The sequence below is a fragment of the Lygodium microphyllum genome, chromosome 16 (genome assembly GCF_053477565.2).
Source record: "Lygodium microphyllum isolate KBCC chromosome 16, Lygodium_microphyllum_v1.1.10, whole genome shotgun sequence".
Taxonomy (NCBI): Eukaryota; Viridiplantae; Streptophyta; class Polypodiopsida; order Schizaeales; family Lygodiaceae; genus Lygodium; species Lygodium microphyllum.
The window spans coordinates 60,679,810-60,700,139 of NC_141150.1; positions in this window are offsets into that span (position 1 = coordinate 60,679,810).

Sequence of the window (20,330 nt, forward strand, 5' to 3'; positions counted from 1 at the left end):
CAACGGGGATAAAATTGTTCCACTTGCCAACAATCTAGCAAATCCTATTTAAAGGGTATATAGTTCCGCTTGCCAACAATCTAGCAAATCCTATTTAAAGGGTATATAGTAACCTATAAGACGAGCAACAATTTAAGAGACTTGTGTTGTGCAACTATGTGTCAGCACTTAACATCATGCACATATTTAGAATCAAAGCGCATCTTTGAAGCTTTAATTGTACCATGGGTATGGGAGTAGTGTCATCAGTAGGAGGGCGTTAAAAAGCTTGCTATTACATGAACAAGGGCATAAGGTTTGTCCTTGCGGGGGCATGCATGTTAAGCCCATTGTATTTTGCACTATTAAGAAGCCAGCTTCACCTTGCAAGAGCCTGTTTGCTATATTGCTAACATTGTTAAGAAAATTGCCAAAGCTAATTTCTACTTTATAGGCTATGGCTTTCTCATATCAATAAGCAAAGGTAGCTTACCACCCTTTCCCATGAAGTGAGTAGAGCAACCCATCAATAAGTCCATTGAAGAAGAGAATTCATTGTTACACACTTGCTCAATTGAGGTATTTTGAAAGTGGTAATTATTAACTCTCCTAATAGTTAACTATTATGCTTACAATCTCATCTCTATATCAATTTACTATTGTCTCATCTCTATTTTAGTACATAAGTCTAGTTAGATTGTTACTTTTTCAAATTATTGTGAGTTCAATGCATAGCTATCACATAATCCTACAAATTTGATTGATTGATAGTTTTTAAGAATTAATTTTGAGTTAAATACATAGCTATCAAGATACTCATGAATTTTTGCTATTATTTCACCCCCTTAATACCATCTTCATTTCCCTTGTGTTTCAATTGGACTACTTGTACCTCTCCCTTGCAAAGAGAGATCCTCAAATACTAGAGTATCTCCTTGTGTTTGTGAACACACTAGTCTATTTTGTTCCTACCACCATGAGGACTAGACTTGCAAGGATTACCAAAAAAAGAAAGTGAGACATATGTTGACTTCCAACCCAACAATGTTTTCTTTCTTGCCATCCAATGCTAGAAATTCAATAGTAGTTCGGGGGGGATCAAAGCCCTCAAATACTCCAATTTCCAAGGGTATAATCAAGAGAAGACATCTACATTACACATTCCCTAATAGGGTTGTAGGTCCTCAAGAAGTCCACACACTTGGCATGGTTGGGGTCCTGTTCAAACTTCTTGAGGTACTTGGCTAGGTTGCATTGCTCCACGACCCTTTTTGCAGCCTCCTCCTTAGCTACCACCTTCGTAATGTTATGGATGCTTCGGAACTTCAGCTGGTTGTAGGTGCGATTTTCGAGGAAAGAGACCATACTTCACTCTTTCCTCGTCCGTGAATGGAAGACGGTGGGCATGATCATGTTATGTTGCTATCTTCACCTCTTATAATAAAACCATGGTTCACTATTAGCGTTTTTAAAATACTTTCTTGTTGGAAGATAAGAGTTGATCATGCTTTTATGGAAAGAAGAACATGCTTAAGCATAAAAAAGAGAAATTTCATTAGAGCAGTTCTATTTATTTTCAAAATTTTACGACACTTTTCTTTAATCACGAGTTGATTTTCATCTATTTTGGACATTGATTAAGACTTTAATTTTTCCTTGCATGTTTCATTTCCCCTTACATGTTTGACTTGACCTCTTCATTCCACTTGTTGATTTCACCTTACTTCACCTTACCCCCTTCCCCCTTTGGGAATGAGAAGAATTCTTCCTAGGATTAGAGGCTGAGAGGTCAAGGGTTTTCAGCACGTGTTTTTGGGGCTTTACTTCTGCATGAGCCAAGTATAGAAATTCGGATTGTATTCTAAATTAGCATAGTGGTCCATGTCGAAGGGATGGATGCCTACTTGAGTGATGTAGGTGAGGATATCCATGAGGAAGTCATTAGAGTTTACTCGAATAGCAATGTCTAACTCCTTCTCGGTTAGAATTCGATCTAGGTACGGGTGGGTCAGGAGGTGCTCTTCTAGGGGTCAGTTATGCATGGTAGTCAATACCCTATAGGAGGTTGGAGAGCTACATAAGTGGGGTCATACTTCGAGGTTTTGATGGCACGTCATTGCTCAGTGTTAGTCATGATTTGGTAGCCCTCTAGCTCCCATTGAAGTCGGAGAGCATACCATTTCCTCAAGAAAGAGGAATCAGTGCTAACGAGCTATTTTAACTCCTTGATTTCTCCGTATGTGGCAAGGAAAGTGCTTTTGTGATAGGATGTAATGAGGTGCCTTAGCTCTGCCTTAAAAGCCTTAATGAATACAAATTTTGATTCTTCCCAAGAACAAGGGATTGTACGCACTTACGTCGCTATAGGCTCATCGAAAAGATCTAAATCTAGCATGTCGTATCTTTTAGTAAGTGTCATAAAGGTAGCATCCAAGCTTCTAAGGCAAGCAACCAAGTCATCCCTCGCATTCTCCACTAAGCATGCGCGGCCAAGGTTAGAATTGATCTCCACTCATAAGAGCGTCTAAGGCCGCTTTTGGTGGTTGGGGTTTGACAGAACTAGATAGTTTAGCAGGTGATTGTTGTAGCTTGGGTTGCTTCGGAGGATGTGGCTTGGCCTCTTGTTTGTTGACTAGCTTGGTTGGAGCTGCGGGTGTTGCACTACTATATACTTCTGAGGCCTTAAGGGCACAAGTTGGAGCGGGTTGAGGTAGCTTGTGAGTAGTGGACTGTAGTTTTTGTCGATAGCTTGGTTTAGGCTCTGCTAGCCTAGGCTTTTGGGGCTCTATGAGTTTTGCAGCCCGAGTCTCTCGTGGGGGCATGTGTGCCTCATTTGCCTTGATGCTTTGGGTGGTCAAGCTTGAAGGAAATGTTTGAGTAGTGCTCGTGGCCATCTTGGCTTTAGGTACCCATATCCATGTATTACCCTTGTAATAGCCTTGAGCTTGCAATAAGGTCTTACAGACCCATTGTAGCTTGATCGTTTGTCGATGTCGGTAGTTTCGTCTCAGCTTTCTAGGTTTCAAGGAAGGGTACTTAGCCTTGCGGGGTCGTGGGAGTCTGCTCCTAGGGGGCGGGCCTTGATGTTTAGGTATCCATTGAAGCTTTGGTTTGTAGGCCTCAGCTGTGATGCTAGTGATATGCTTGTTTTGAGGTTTAGCGGGGTTGTAAGGGGTTATGACCCCCCTCCTTAGACTTGACGGTGGGTTTCTCTACCGGTGGCTTTGGGACTTTGAAGGAGTCGTGTTGCCCTTGCTGAAAGCGGTGACTACATGCACGTTGCCTATAGCAAGGTAAATATGTTGGGACTCATAGTTGATGTTGCAATGAGCTTGCTTTTTAAATGTGCATCCTAACAGCGATTCCGTACTTGCATCTTTAGTGTTGGGCAACACATAAAAGATCATTGGTATGCTCTTAGACTCCATAGAGATGGCTACTTTTTGCACTTTCCCAAGAGTGCATATGATCGGCCCCCAAATGGGCTAAGTTTGGCATTAGTGGGCTGATATTGCAGTTTGCCAACTTAGGTCCAATGCTCGTGAGTTAGGACATTAAAGTCAGGCCCCTCATCGATTAATGTATTGAGGGTGGTCGTGTGCTTGGCAGTGACCGTCATGCTTAGGTAGACTGGTTCTACTGCTTCCTCAGCCTCATCTTCAATCTTGTAGCCACTCGTACATTGACAGGGGACTCTAGCATTGGAGGTTCATGTAATGGGTGTGTGGGAGGGTAGTACTTCTTGATGCGACTCCCATTGAGAAGAAGCTTATGCCCTCTCCTTCTAGGGTTTCGAGTTCCACATTACTAGTTTTGCTCTACTAATGCACAGACTCTGAAAGACCCTAGCCCTCTAAACTTCATTTTCTATTTATGACCATTTATTGAGTATTAGAGTACTAAGTCTCCCTTTTCGAAATATCATTACTTGACATGCTTATCGAACCAGCTTTTGCGTCTTGCCTTCTCACATATCAGGGCATGGGTGGCTAGAAGTCGAGTTTTCGATAGGCGTTTAAGCTCAATTAGGCGGTCTGTCCATGCTTCCTTTCCATCCCATATTTCTTGAAGAGAGATTCTCAGGCTAGGAACGAAGAACTCTATAGGTAGAATTCCTTCAGTCCCATAAGTTAACTTAAAGGGAGTTTGTCCTATAGCCGTTTTGTAGGCTATGGAGTAGACCCACAAAGTTGCCATCAATTTGTTATTCTAGTTGTTGTGCGAAGCAGTGACTACCTTGGTCAGGATGTTTACTAAGATTTTATTAGTAGACTCAGCCTGGCCATTCGCTTGAGGATAGTAAGGCAAAGACTTGCGATGGATGATGAGGAAGGTAGACAGGAGGTGAGCGATCACTTCATTAATGAAGTGCGTGCCTTGGTCACTAACTAGTTCGATGGGGCAATCGAATCGTGAGATTACCTGCTCCCATAAGAACTTGGCAGTGGTCCTAGTGTCATTCTTGCGAGTTGCTCGTGCTTCAATCCACTTCGTGGCGATGGATGATATGGCCAAGGCAATTGTTGCACATGATGAGGCTATGTTTATGCGAGTATTCTAGGTAATTTGGTATAAGCATAGTAGCCCTTGAAAATTGATTAGATGGAAAATAAAAAAACAAGTGTAGGAATCCCCCAACCCTTCTTATAGTTGATGAGCAAAAAGCCCTTCTCAATTGGGCGCTCAAAATGCAAGACATTGAGCAACTGATCTCTATAAGGTGCTTAAGATTGAAGCTTGCTAAATTCTATCAAATGTGTGAGACGACTTTTGCCAATAGTGCATATGCTAAGAAAGAGTTGGTGGGATGGATTTTAGAGGAGATATCCATGACTCACTTTTTCAGTGACTAAAAATTCAAAGAAGGCAAGGGCAATTAGTCTTCATCCAGAAGAGGTAAAGACATTCCATGATAACTTGCAATCCATGTACAATCTACATAATTTTCCTCCAAAGAACATTTGAAATGCATACGAAACAAGAGTGCAAGGTTGCAAGGACAAAGGTATGCATGTGTTGGCTTGAAAGGGTTCAAAATTTGTACATGGCATAACACCAAACAACTGAGAATGGCTCATGATTCCTTGTTCTATCAATGTTGTTGGAAAAGCCCTTCCATGTTATTACATTTTTAAAGGAAAGGGAGTTTATGCAAAATTACTTGATGGAAGGTGAAGATGGAGATGTTATATCAATGTAGAATAAAGTATAGTTGGGCAGCTATTTGGGGCATTGCTAGAACATTTCAAAAGTATGGTGCCCAATCCCCCATCCCACTTAAACCAACACTTGGTTGCTGTTGGCCATAGAAGCCATGCATGCCTTGAGGTGGTACAAAAGGCTCAAGAGTGGGGCATAGACATCATTTTACTACCCTCATACATCTTACAAGCTCCACTCATTAGATGAATTTGTTTTTAAGCCCTTTGAGGCTCCATACCTCAAATAATTTAACCTATCATCTAGCCTTACGCCAATGATAGGCAATATGCATGCCGTTTCCATCATTTGTAGTCACATACATGACATACAATAAACGGAGGCATCAGAATTGGGAGCTGTGCTTACAGAAGCTGATTGCGAAGTAGAGTCCTCATAAAGGCCTCATAAACCTTAGTCCTTGAGGTGAGGTTTGCTATATCCTACAGTCAAGAATGAAGGTGTTATCATTATTAGTGTGTAACTTGATGTTATTAGCATGGAGATGTTGCTTTTGATGTCATATCTTACTCTATTATGAGTGATTTATAAGGGATGGAGCATTAGATATTGGTTAGAGATGCAATATGTTACAAATAAATAGGATTGGTTTGTGGAGCCACACACACACACACACACACACACACACACACACACACACACACACACACACACACACACACACACACACACACACACACACACACACACACACACACACACACACACACACACACACACACACACACACACACACACACACACACACACACACACACACACACACACACACACACACACACACACACACACACACACACACACACACACACACACACACACTCACTCACTCTCTCTCTCTCTCTCTTTCTCTCTCTCTCTCTCTCTCTCTCTCTCTCGTGAAGATAATGGAATTAAATGACAATATTTTCATCAGACCATCAAGTTAGCTAAGAAAAATAGAATAAACACAAATCAAGCCAAAAGGCCTCTAAGACCATAACACAAATATCACACAGAAAGGACAGTTAGAGTGGAGTGAACAATATCTAGCCAAGGAGCAACAATGTCAAGAAGAACTAGGTTAGTTGAAACCATAGAGGAGATCTGCCACATAACAATAAACCATGAACATGGGCCACATGACCATGGATATTCGAGGAAAAATAAAAAATGAAGGCATTTTGAGTACGCCAAAAATGCCACAGAGCTATCCATATAAAGAAATGGAAAAGGCAAGAATGATCTGATTGCAAGGTGGACATTGAAGTCATCCTTCCCATAATCCATGAAACGAGTTGATATCCCGCTGAGTTATTAAGGACCACACACGGGAAACAAAACTCCAAATCTGTTGGACAATAAGGCAAGAAACAAAGAGTTGAAGCAATATCTCATCGCATGTAGTGGAAAATACATAGCGACAATGGGAGATCTTGCAAGCACGCAACACATCTGGGCCAGTTGGAAGACCCCCCAATAAGGAACCTCCATATGAAAACTTTACCTTGATAAGGAATCTTAGACTTCCACAGTTGGAAAATTATTTCTTGCCATGTTTTATTGGCCTTTCTGGTGACACATCTCTTGTGTAATGAATGAAGTTGAGAGGAGAGAGGAGAATGAGCTAATGAGAGAGAAAGAGAGAAGGAAGAAGAGAAAGAAAGATTAGAAAGAGGAGAGAGAGAGAGAGATAAAAGAGGGGAGAAAGGAGGAGGAAGCCATGGAAGCTTGAGATGAAGGTAAAGAGTATGTTCTTGATAATAATTGGATGCTCTAAACTAGGACTCTGACACCTTATATACCCTGATTAGTGTGATTGGGTGTCTAACCCCTAGTTTCCATATATCTTACCACTCGTTATAATCCATCCCCACTCTGAAAGTTTTTACCCTAAAAAACAAAAGACTACTAGAGGGGGCTGATAGATGGGCTTAAGGAGTGAGGTGCAAAGTACTACCTTGGGCCACATTACAATGAAAATGGGTGGGCAAAGACTAGGGACATCATGTTGTCCATTATAGGCCTGTTGAGGTAAAATTACCATAATTTTTGATAGGTTGCTCCAAATGGGGCATATAGCATGTGGAAATGGAGCTTATGACGTGCACTTTCAGCCCATGCAGGAAGCACATTGCTAAGATTTGGGCAAGTGTAAAATTCTTCCAAAATAGCATATAGTTTGCAGGTAGGGTGCGGTCAAAAGGGGCAATAAGTTGCTAGTCTTCAACCCATTGGGCACCTTGGAGGTGAGGAAATTCATTGACAAAGTGGCTGGGCCCTAGAAGGCTTCTTCCAAGGGTAGGCGCCTTGCCATTTGATGAGGTACTCCTTGATGGATCGAGGTCTTAAGTGTTCATCTTGTTGCCTAATGATTGCCTTAAGGATATACTGAATGATACCTTCTTCGTCTATGGGGGGAAGTTCTTACACATAGTCCACGAAAGTGCCAATGAAGGCCTTCAGTTGGCTGACATGAAACACATTGTGAATCTTGATGGTAGGGGGAAGCTCTAATCGGTCGATCAAATCACTAACTCTCTTAAGAATCTGGTATAGGGGCCATAGAAATGGTGGCCCAGCTTATTACTGCTGCCTCTTTGAAAGTGGAGTAATGGGATTTAGGCACTTTAAAGAGGACCAGATCCCCCTCTTGGAATTCCAAATGCCTTATTTTCTCATCAGCATAGAGTTTCATGTGAGTTTGTGCCTTTTGAAGATTCACCTTTGCATTGTTGAAGCAGGGTGGCCTGCATGCAGTTCATCTTAGCTTTGCTTTGAGGGTTGATCTTATCATTGAATAAGAATCTAGGAAGGCTACCTTATACCCATATAATGCCTCAAACGGGGAAACCCCAATGCTAGAGTGGGTGGAGTTGTTATATGGGAATTCGGCCAAGTGGAGCCACACATCCTAACTGTGTTGTATATCAAGGTTAAAGTGTTGCAAGTACATCTTGAGCCATTTATTTACTCTTTCGGTCTAGCCATCTATTTGGGGGTGGTATGTAGTGGATGGAGCAAGCTTGATGCCCATAGATGTGAAAAATTCTTGCCAAAAGTTGCTCATAAGCTTGGCACCCTGATCATGCACCAAGACTTGTGGTAATCGATGCAACTTGAAGACATACTCCATAAAGTGAGTGGCCACCTGAGAGGCAATGTATTATGTCTTAATAGGGATAAAGTGGGAAACTTTGGTGAGGCAATTAACTACCACGCATATACTGTCCCATCCTCTTTTTGTAATGGGGAGGCTCATGATGAAGTCCATGGTGATATGTGTCCATTTTCCTTTAGGAATAAAAGGGGGCTGCAAGAGGCTAGTGGGCCTAAGTGTGTTGTTCGGAACACATTTGGTCATAAAATCCTTGACATGCCTCCATAAGCCTTTCCAATGAAAGCTCTTGGCAATCCTATCATATGTTTTGGAAACACACAAGTGACCACCAACAGTGGGGTAAGAATGCATCTCTTTCACAATCTTCTGCGTGTGAAAGAAGAAGTGTAGGGGATGACAATCTTGCCGTAGGACCAAATAAGGCCATGCTTGAGTTGATATTGGGAGTTTTCAGCCATTATCCTATGATGTAATTTTTGGAATATGTGGTTGAAGCCCTCATCCGACAAATAAGCTTCTTGAAGATCCTCAATCTAATCACTATGCAACTCTGAAATGGAGGATACTCTGCATGCCCACATTCGAGAGAGTGAAGCAGCCACGATGTTATCTTTGCTCCATGTGTGAGAAATGTCAAAATCATAGTTTTGTAATGTCACCACCCATCTCCTTTGCTTAGGAGTCAAAGTAGACTAAGTAAGGAAGTATTGGGGGACTTGATAGTCGCTCTTTACTCGAAAGTGGCTATCATACAAATAGTGGTGCAATTTCTTAATAGCATGGAGGATGGCCAACATCTCCTAGTCATACACATTCATTTGCATCACCTTGTCATCAAGCCTATGGCTCTCAAAAGCAATCACACCATGCTCTTACAATAAGACCACACCAATACCCCTGCCATTGGCATCACATTGAATGGTAAACACCTTGGAGAAATTAGGGCATACATGGATGGGGATTGAAATAAGTATTTTCTTCAACTATTTAAAGCTATGATTAGTAGTGGCATTCCAAAATAATGATTCCTTTTTTAATCGATCAACCAAAGGTGTTGCAATGGTGGCATACTGTTTAATGAATCATCTATAAAATGAAGGAAACCATGTAATGAAGTAGTGGTGCATGGAGTGGACTTGTCCTTAACACATTGCACCTTCTTGGGGTTAGCTTATATGCCATTTTTGCTAACAATGTTTCCAAAGTACTCCATGGATGTCTACATAAAGATACACTTACTTTCCTCAGTAGAGAGTCGATGCTCTCTCAAGATATCAAACACCCTTCCGACATGCGCCAAGTGCTCCTCTTGTGACTTACTATAAATGAGGATGTCATAAAAGAAAATGAGCACAAACTTGAACAGGAAGTGGTGAATAATTATAATTTTATTCGTGAGTCTCTGAAATGTAGTGGGGGCATTAGTCAACCCAAAAGGCATCACTAGAAAATGATAAAACTCATGATTAGTCTTGAAAGTTGTTTTGATCTCATCACCCTCCCTCATACAAATCTGATGGTAGCCAAAGCGCAGATCGATCTTAGTGAAAAAACATGCTCCTTTCAACTTATCCAACAAGTCATCAATCGGTGGGATGGGATAGCGGTTCTTCATAGTGATTTTGTTCAAGTCTCTATAGTCAATGCACATGCGAAAAGAGCCATCTTTCTTCTTGACTGACAGGATGACAGATAATGCATAAGGGGAAGAACTTGATTCAATGAAACCCATCTCAAGTAACTCCTTGACTTGTTTTGCAACCTCTTTACATTCACACTTGGAGAGTCTATAAGGTGACTTGTCCACTAGCTTGGAATGGGGCTCTAAATCAAGTGGGTGGTCCACTTTCCTCTTAAGGGAAAGGGATGTAGGCATTTGAAATAAATCATTGTACTCCTTAAGTAAGGCATACAAGGCTGAATCCTTAGATAATTTGGAGGATGATCTAAATTTTCCTTATTCAAGTGCAAGACAAAGATCTATGAGCATTTCTCAAACTCTCGTTTGAGTTAGTTTGCTATAGTGAGCTCAAAAGCAACATTACCATGAACTCCCTCTAAGCAAATGAGCTGTCCATACATCATAAAATCCATGTAGAGCTAAGAGAAGTCCATAGAAAATTTTGGGGAGATTCAATTGATGATACCACTCATGTTTGATATTTAGTAGAATTGAGTAATGAAATGTATGATGATTCAACCATGCATGTTTGATATTTAGCACAATTGAGTAATATAGTGCATGATGATTTAGCATAATTGAGTCATGTAGTGTATAATGATGGTATAAGAAGTGGATATTCTCCTATTTCAAATAGTGAGAGGGCTAATAATAATATCTATTGGCAACAATCCGCACATGGATAACAGCATGTAAACATAGATGAATAGTATGGAAATTTATATGAATAGCATGCTAACACTTATGGACATCATCTTCTTGCATCAGTTTCTTATGGAAAAAAAAGATATGACTATGAGTGATAGCCATTTTATTCCCAACCCTCTAGACAAATCAATAGTTGAACTTGACAGTGATGATATGGACAAAATCTTGTTTAAGGCTATTAGAGCTATAAGATTAAATAGTGACCAGATAAGATAATTGCATGCTCACTGTTTATAGTATAGATGTGATGAACCAATGAGCTCCAATCACAAAGACATGTGTAGAGCAAATAATGCAAAAATATTCTTGGTAATTGAATATTCAGATGAAGATAGTCATGCTGAGGAAAATTTTGATACAGGTCAAGGGAAAGATAAAGAGTTTAAGGTTATAGCCTATGAAGTTTCTGATGAGGGGGACCATGACTATGGGTTTCTATGTGATTTGATTGCTTATGATTCTATGGATCCACAAGTTTATGCAAATCATTTCATGCATGCTGATACCTATGGCTTAGTGGTCATGAATTTAACGCATGGATAGGATAATACTTTCCCTTTTGACCCAAGAGGCTAAGGGTTGGATTTAACTCTCTACGCTGACTAGCATTACTTTGGAAATGATGCCCTTAACTTCAAGTACTTTGTGACAAAATCATGCCAATTAGCGGTCTTTACTTCACTATTTTGGGCTAGATTCAATGTTGAATTAATGATAAACATACGTGAGTCACATGGGTTGAAAGTACTTAAAGATATCTTCATCTAGAGCCATAGCATGTCTAATTCGGATCAACCAATCTCAAGTTATTGTAAATTTAGCTCAACATGGTCTGTAACAGACCAAGAGGGGCTCTTAGTTGCAAAATTTTGACCCAAGTTTTCCTTTTTATATTTTCAAATGGATGTAAATACATTTTACTTGATTGTCAACCCTTTAGTTATAATCCTTTAGTGAATCCTTGAAGATTAGGCCAGTTTTTTTTTCAGTCCATGTAGTGTGCTCTACCCTTTTCCACTTCTTGGACAATTGCAATAAGTCATATATTTGTTTTTTAGGATTAAAAAATTTGACTGGGAATGGAAGGTAAAGAGCCGGATTAGGGGCATATAATAGGTGTAAAGGATATATGTACATCATCATTTTTTGACAATAATACAACTTTGTCTTTCACCTCCCAACCTTCTCTCCTATCCTTTCATGGCTGTCAACAATATTTCTTCTTCTTTTCTATCTTTCTCTCTCTAATTCAAATTTTATCTCTCCTCTATACTCTTCTTCTCTCTTTTGTGAAGTCTCCTCTCTCCTCTTTCTCTCTCCTCTCAAGTCCCTTCATGACACAATTTCACTCTTTCCAATGTGACATAGACCCTACCAAAAGTTCCATTCATAAGATTTTCTTCTTCCCCAATCACAACTTCTCCAATTCCACCCATAAGTGGTTTTCTATCATGTAAAAAAGAGAGATAAAGATAACAATTTTGTAATAAGTAGGATATCGGCTTCCTCTGCTCCATCTCCCTAGATGCTTGGACTGTAGGAGCCCCAACACTCTACGCATTCAAGGCAATATTAATGGAAAGCATGTATTTATCCTTGTGGATAGTGGTAGTACACATAGTTTTGTCAATAAATCTACCATTAATCGTTTGAAATGCAATGCTATGGAATTACAACACCCCATGAAAGTTTAGGTGGCAAATGGTGAAGAAGAAATCTACACACATGTATATTCCAAAGTTTCCCTATGCTTGGATGACAATTATGTGGCATTAATTTATGTAATTGCATCAGACATGGGCCCCATTGATTTTGTCTTGGGTTGTGACTAGTTGAAACATTTGGATAAAGTTGATATGGACTTCTCTTAGCTCTACATGGGGTTTATGATGCATGGATAGCTCATCCTCTTTAGAGGGAGTTCATGATAATGATGGTTTTTGGCTAACTACAACAAAGAAACTCAAAAAGGGAGTTTAAGAAATGTTCACAGTTCTTTATCTAGCACTTGAATATGGAAATCTAGATTATTTCTCCAAAGTAACTTAGAATTCACCCTTGAAGGCTTTATGTGAGGAGTATAGTGATTTATTTTAGATGCCTACAGTCATTTTCCCTAAGAGACAAGTGAACCACCCACTTGATTTAGAGCCCCATTCCAAGTGAGTGAACAAGCCACCTTATAGAGTCTCTAAGTGTAAATGTGAAGAAGTTTGAAAAGCAAGTCAAAGTGTCATTTAAGATGGGGTTTATTGAATTAAGTTCATCCCCTTAAAAATCTCTAGTCCTACTAGTCAAGAAGAAAGTTAGATCTTTTCACATGTGCATTGACTATAAGGACTTAAACAAGATCATAGTTAAGAATTGATATCCCATCCCATGGATTGATGACTTGTTAGATGGCTTAAAAGGGACATGGTTCTTCGCTAAGATTGATCTACACTCTGGCTACCATTAGATACAGGGGAGGGTGATGAGGTCAAAACATATTTCAGGGGGCTAATCGTGGGCTTTATCATTTTCTAGTGATGCCTTTTGGATTGACTAACGCCCCTGCCACATTTCAGAGCCTCGTGAATAAAATCCTACAATCCTTCTTGTTCAAGTTTGTGTACATTTTCTTTGATGAAATTCTCATTTACAATAAATCACAAGCGGAGAATTTGGCACATGTCAAAAGGGTGTTTGATATCTTGAGAGAGCATAGGCTATTTGCTAAGGAAAGTAAGTGTATCTTCATGCATACATAAATGGAGTACTTGGGGCATATTGTTAGCAAGTATGACATTTAAGTTGAGTGTAAAAAGGTGCAATGTGTAAAGGACTGGCCCACACCATCCACCACTACTTCATTATGTGGTTTCCTTGGTCTCTCTTCATTGTAAAAATGCTTCATTAAGAATTATGCCACCATTGCAGCACCGAAGGAAATGCTTACTTTGGCCCCCATTCTAGTAGACCTTGATTTCTCTAAGGAGTATACCATTCAATGTGATGCTAGTGGCCGAGGTATTGGTTATGAGGTCTTTCTACAACAGCATGGTGTGATTACTTTTGAGAGCCATAAGCTTAATGACAAGGAGATGCAAATGAATGTTTATAACTAGAAGGTGTTGGCTATCCTCCATGCTATTAAGGAATGACACCAACACTTATATGGCATTTTCTTTAGAGTGAACAACAACCATCAAGTCCTCCAGTACTTCTTAACTTTGTCTACTTTGACTTTTAAGCAAAGGAGATGGGTGGAAACCTTGCAAAATGATGATTTTGACATCTCTCACACTAGGGGAAAAGATACCATAATGACCGATTTACTCTCACAAATGTGGGCATATAGAGTGTCTTCTATTTTAGAGTTACATAGTGATTGGATTGAGGAACTTCAAGAAGCTTATCTGTTGGATGAGGATTTCGGCCACATATTTCAAAAATTGCACCATGGAGTAATGGATGAAAACTCCCAATATCAGCTTAAACGTGGCATTATGTGGTCCCATGGCAAGATTATCATCCCCCACACTTTTCCCTTCACATGGAAGGTCATGGAAGAGATGTGTTCTTGCCCAATTGCTGGTCATTTGGGTATTTTCAAAACATATGATAGGATTTCCAAGACCTTTCATTGGAAAGGCCTATGGAGGGATGTTAAGGATTTTGTGACCAATTGTGTTCCATGCCAATAGAACAAGGATAGCATGCTTAGACCCACTGGTCTCTTGTAGCCCTTACCTATTCCTGTAGGGAAATGGACACATATAACTATGGATTTCATTACTTTCCTTCTCGTTACCAAGAACGGATGGAAAAGTATATACGTGATAGTCAATCACCTCACCAAGGTTGCCCACTTAGTCCCAACTAAGACCTAATACACAACCTTACAAATGAAGGTGGGGCCAACCTTGGACACACATGTCTTTGAGTACTTTAATGAAATACTCCAATAACTCTCCCATGTGGAACATATATCCTGTTCTCTTTTTATTATCTCTTATATTTTCTAATTTCATGCATCTCACTTTCCTTAGTCTATTATTAAAAAGCTTGCTGGGGAAGACTATCTGATTCTATAGAAAAAATCATTTACCTATGGAATTGAATACTGCCTCTGCTAAAAGTTACTCATGAACTTAGAGTCCTTTTCATGTATAATCACTTGTGGTACAATCCATGCAACTTCAAAATATGCTCCATGAACTAACTAGCCATTTGTGATGCAATAAACTACATCTTCATGGAAATTAAATGGACTGCCTAGGTGAGTCTATCCACCACCACATAGATAGTGTTCCTAACACCACTTGTTAAGGAGAGGACTAGGGAGGAGAGAGAAGAGTGAAAAATGAAGAGAGTGAGCCATGAAGTGGAAGCACGGAGTGGAAACAAGAGCTATGGTGGAAAGAGAGAGAGAGAGAGAGGATGTGGAAACTCCAATAATCATAATGTGTGACGAGCCTTTCCTTTATTCAAATGTCATTGAAAGAATAAAGAATGAAGTGATAGTGATGGACACTTGCCACCTACAATGTACAAATGTGTAAGTATGTGGGTACTGTTAGTGTAACTAATACACTGAGGGCTAGGCACACGCACCTTTACTCTCAACAACCTCCCACTTAAAGGAAATTGTGTCTCTAGTGAGGAGAGAACAAGAAAAAAGCGAGAAATCATAAATGTACATAAGTACAATAGGATGAGGAAAGGCGTCATCTTATCTAATACCTATCAACTTCCTAAGGAAGGCAAAACACTCTGTTGAGAGGCTTTTATGAGTAATTCTACAAGATTATGGTCAGTTGAGATCTTGACAAGCTCAATGGACTTGTCCTTAACAATGGTTCATATAAAGTAGTAACACACCTCAATGTGCTTCGTCTTCATATGGAAGATCAGATTCTTGACCAAGTGAATAGCACTCATAGAAAATCCAAATAATGTAGTGTAGGGACCACATTAGTAATGCCAATGTCTGCCACTAGATGGCCTAACCAAAGAGCCTCCTTGCAAGTCTTAGTGGCTGCAACATACTCTCTCATTGTAGTAGATAGGGTTGTGCATTTTTGCACCCTAGACATCCAAGAAATATCACCTCTAGCAAAAGTGAAAATATAGAAAGAGGTGGACTTCTTATTGTCTATATGTGATGCATACCGAGTTAATGTACCCCATGACACATGTATTCTAGCCACCATAACATATGCATATAGCTTATGTGCCCTTCAAGTACCTCATGATACCCTTGAGGGCATCCCAATACCGTCGGCCAGGTGTAGCCATATAGCATACCACAACTCCCACTGCAAATACTATATTAGGACAATTAGTTATCATGGCATATGTCAAATTGTCCATTGAGGATACATAAGAAATCTTGGCCATCTTGGCATTTTGCTAATCAAACTGTGTACAAGTGGTTTTACTAACCTTCACATGAGAAGATAAAGGACAACCAATAAGCTTAACATCTTGCAGATGAAACCACTCAAGGACCTTCTAGACGTACTCCTTTTGTGACAAGTAAAGGAGCCTCTTAGAGTGATCGTGTGTAATATGTATCCTAAGAATATGTGAGACTTGTTCCATGCCCTCCATCTCAAAGCTCTTCTTGAGCTAACCTTTCAAGGCATCCAACTCATCATGAGCACTCCCAGCAAATCAAAATAACATCCACATAGAGAATCAAAATCATAAGGATGCCATCATGATCCTTCTTTGTGCATAAACATGGATTCACATCACTGCAGGAATATCCCTCTGAATGCATAAAAGTATCAAACTTATGATACCATTCTCTAGGTGCCTACTTAAGGCCATAAAAGGCTCTTTCACAACCTACACACTAGGTGTTTCCTGCCACCAGGGTTTGCAAAGCCCTTAGGTTGCTCCATGTAAATCTCATCATGTAAGTCTCCATAAAGAAAAGATGTCTTGACATCCATTTGATAAAGTTCCAAGTCAAGGTGAGCAACCAAAGCCAGTACCAAGTGTAGGGTATTCATCTTCACAAACAAGAGAAAAGACTTCATCAAACTCCACACCATGTTCTTGTTTGAAGCCCTTAACAACCAATCTGGCCTTGTATCCCATTGGCTTGGGGCATCCAAGGATACTTTTCGACTTGTACACCCACTTGCATGGAAAAGTACACTTGCCATTAGGAAAATGAACCAAATCCCACTTATGATTTTTTTGTAGTGAGTCATACTTTGACTATATGGCCCTCTCCCAAGAGTGACTATTACCTCTATGCACGGCCTTATCATAAGTAAGAGACTCACCAGCATCTCTCACCATAACATAATCTATAGAGGGCTAAAATCATGTAGCTGTCATGTATCTCTAGTAGACCACCTCAAACTAGCTATGGAGCTTGTACATCCAATGGAGCCTCATGGACATGGTTGCTGTGAGCAGGTTGTCTAGCTAGCTGTACAATAGCAAGAGGCTCATCCTAAAATATCACCCTCTATACCTCAATAACATGCTTAGGCTACTTTTGCATTTTTTTCTCATAGAAAAGAACATCATAGCTATGGATAACCTTCCAAGCCTGTGGATCCTAGAGGCGATAGCCCATCTCACCTACATCCCCATAACCAAGACAGATGCATTTTTTAGACTTAGGGTCCAACTTATTGCACTTGTCCTTGGATAATGGAAGAAAGCCTCACAACCAAAGACACACAAATGAGCATATGAGGGAGATTTTCCATACCATACCTCCTCTATAATCTGATCGTCAATAGAAATACAAGTGGAACAATTTATCAAGTGTACAGTAGTAGTAATTGCCTTAGCCCAAAAGTATTATAGTAGGCTTGCTACGTGGCTAAGCATAATGCAAACTTGCTTGTGAATCGCCTTGTTCATGTGCTCAGATGTACCATTTTGGGATGAGGTGTACATAGCAGCAGTCAGCTGATGCTTAATACTCCTCTCTTCATAAAATTGCTCAAAGGCTAATCATTCCATTGTCTGCCCTTAGGTATTTTAGCCGATACCCAGATTGGTTCTCAACCAAAGCAAGCCAATGCTAAAATGTAGCCAAGACTTCTTATTTCTACTTAATAGCATATGCCCAAACCTTATGCGTATAGTCATCAATGAAAGTAACAAAATATTTCATGCTACCTAACAACTTGCAGGGTATGGGACCACATACATCCAAATGAACAAGAGCCAAAGGCTCACCCATATATGTCATATCAAATTTTTTATGCATATTGCATATCTTCTTGACATATAAATAATGATCACAAGACTCAAAATATTTATAGCCAAAGGTAGAAGATACTACAAACGAGTAATCATTTTCATTTCAAGGTGATGATTCCATAGAGATATATGTAGAACTGTATTTATTATCAAAATATGGTCAATATTAGACTTAGCATCATGTGCAATGGCAAGATATGCACGGGTAATCTTCTATGAAGAATTAACCTACATCATCTAAAGTGCCAATAGAGATAAGGCTCTTCGTGAGAGCCAGTGACATGATGTACATCATGAAGAGTAAACATGCAACTTGAACCAAACTACAGTTGGATATCACCAATACCAAACTAGAGTTGGACCAACTATCTGTAATTCCAGGTCATTACCAAATGGATAGATCCAAACATATTGTGATAGGAGTGAAACTACTCTCTATGAGGGGTCACATGAAAGGAAGCCCCTGAAACTATCAGCCAACACTGAGTATAACATGACACATCATCAGTTAGTTGTGAAGTATCAAGAGAAAAAGCTACAAGTATGAAATCATCATTATAATCAATCCGCACAACATTACTCTCTTCAATCTTAACACCTAACTTGCTAGGGACAATGCTGTGATTATCATTGTTGTCCTATACTTTATCCTTGTCCTTTTCATTGCATTTGTCTTCATTCATTTTATGGCATTACAATCGAATATGTATTGCTTTCCCACAATAATGACAAGTCAATGAGGATTGATGGCCACATGACTTAGTATGAGATAGTGGACGTGATCGAGAGCAAGACTATTGAGAGTGTCCCACAGCAGGTATTATCGCCCCTACCATTATTGCCTCTAGCTGTCAAAGCATGAGAGATGTAGGAAGCATCAACATTCTTTTTGTTCATCTCTTCAGTCCAGAGTGCACCCTCTACATCTTGCAATGGTACCCCATTAGTAGAGGCATGTTGGCACACATAGCATCATGAAATGTATCCCATGATTTAGGTAGTGTAACTAAGAGGAACAGGGGAAGTAGATTACCCTTGAATTCAATCCCCTGAAAAGACAAATGGATAATAATGGAATAAATCTCATTTAAGCGAGTTGACATAGAATTGCCCTTCTTCATACGAAGGTCCATGAGTTACATTAGCTAATACATTTGAGGAGCAAGACTTTGATGATCATAGACATTGCAAATCTTTTCCCATAAGTCCCATGTAGACTGGCCATCAGAGACAACATTATTGAACACTTACTTAGAGAGGGACAATATGATGGTGGACTTACATAGCTCATCTAATTCAGCCCAATCCTCTACATCAATAGGTTTGGGCTTGACACTCTTATGTTTGAAGGCCTAATCTGCATTTTCTACACTAAAACTTACAAGATTTGGGCCTTCCAATAGCTGTAGTTGGTGCCATCCATCATGTCAATATTAAAGATAGTACTATCACTCGAGCTAATAGCCATAATGAAGGCAAACAAGTGCACAAACTATCAAAGAAGACTATTGTAATTACTACAAACAACCCTAAGACCATTGCTAAATCAAGTTGAAAATAAGGGATATTGACCATAATGACTTGTTCACAAACTCAATGCAAAGAACTATCAAATCGAGCTGACTAGTCACATAAACAGTGTAGTAAAGTGCAATGATAACATGCTAAAAATGAAGTATAATAGTAAGAAATCAATGCCAATGATAGGCAATCACTGATATAAGATAAATTGCAAGTGCTAGGGAATAGCTTCAACTAGCAGTGAGTGAGTATGCAACTAGCAACAAGAACTATCAAAGAACCAGTGTATCAGATTGGGATACATCCCATAGGCATAACCATCATGGATAGAGTGGGTCTCACAGGTAACAGAAGAGACCAACTAAAGGTGCAATGGATTCATCAATGTAACAAAAGCTCAATACATTACCAACCAAGATGCATACATCACTAACAACATTGTGAGTGATAGAGATAGGTGCTAGCCCAAGAGGAATGTTAGGTCACTCCACTAAACATCAACTATGCACATAAAACATGACACGAGCATGTACATGTCACCAAGTCCCATAGTCTCACTAGAAGACCCTCAAGCTCAACTGCATGACAAAGGTTCAATGTAACATCCAAATGTCAAGTAGTGGCTCTCACTCAAACAAAAGTCTAATGCTAGACGAGTGAACAAAGCTCAAAATATAATGTAGAAGACATCCAAACATCTAAGATTCAAGTAGCATATATTCGAGAGCATCCAACCTACGTAACTTGCAAAGCTCTTACCTAGAGCATCAAATAGCCATACATAATAGTGAATGACAGACAATGTCAAGATTCAAAGCTCCATTCTTAACTCAAAAGCAAGCCAGAAGCATGACAAAGCATGTAACATGAACCATAAGCATTACTATAGCAATTGAAGTAGTC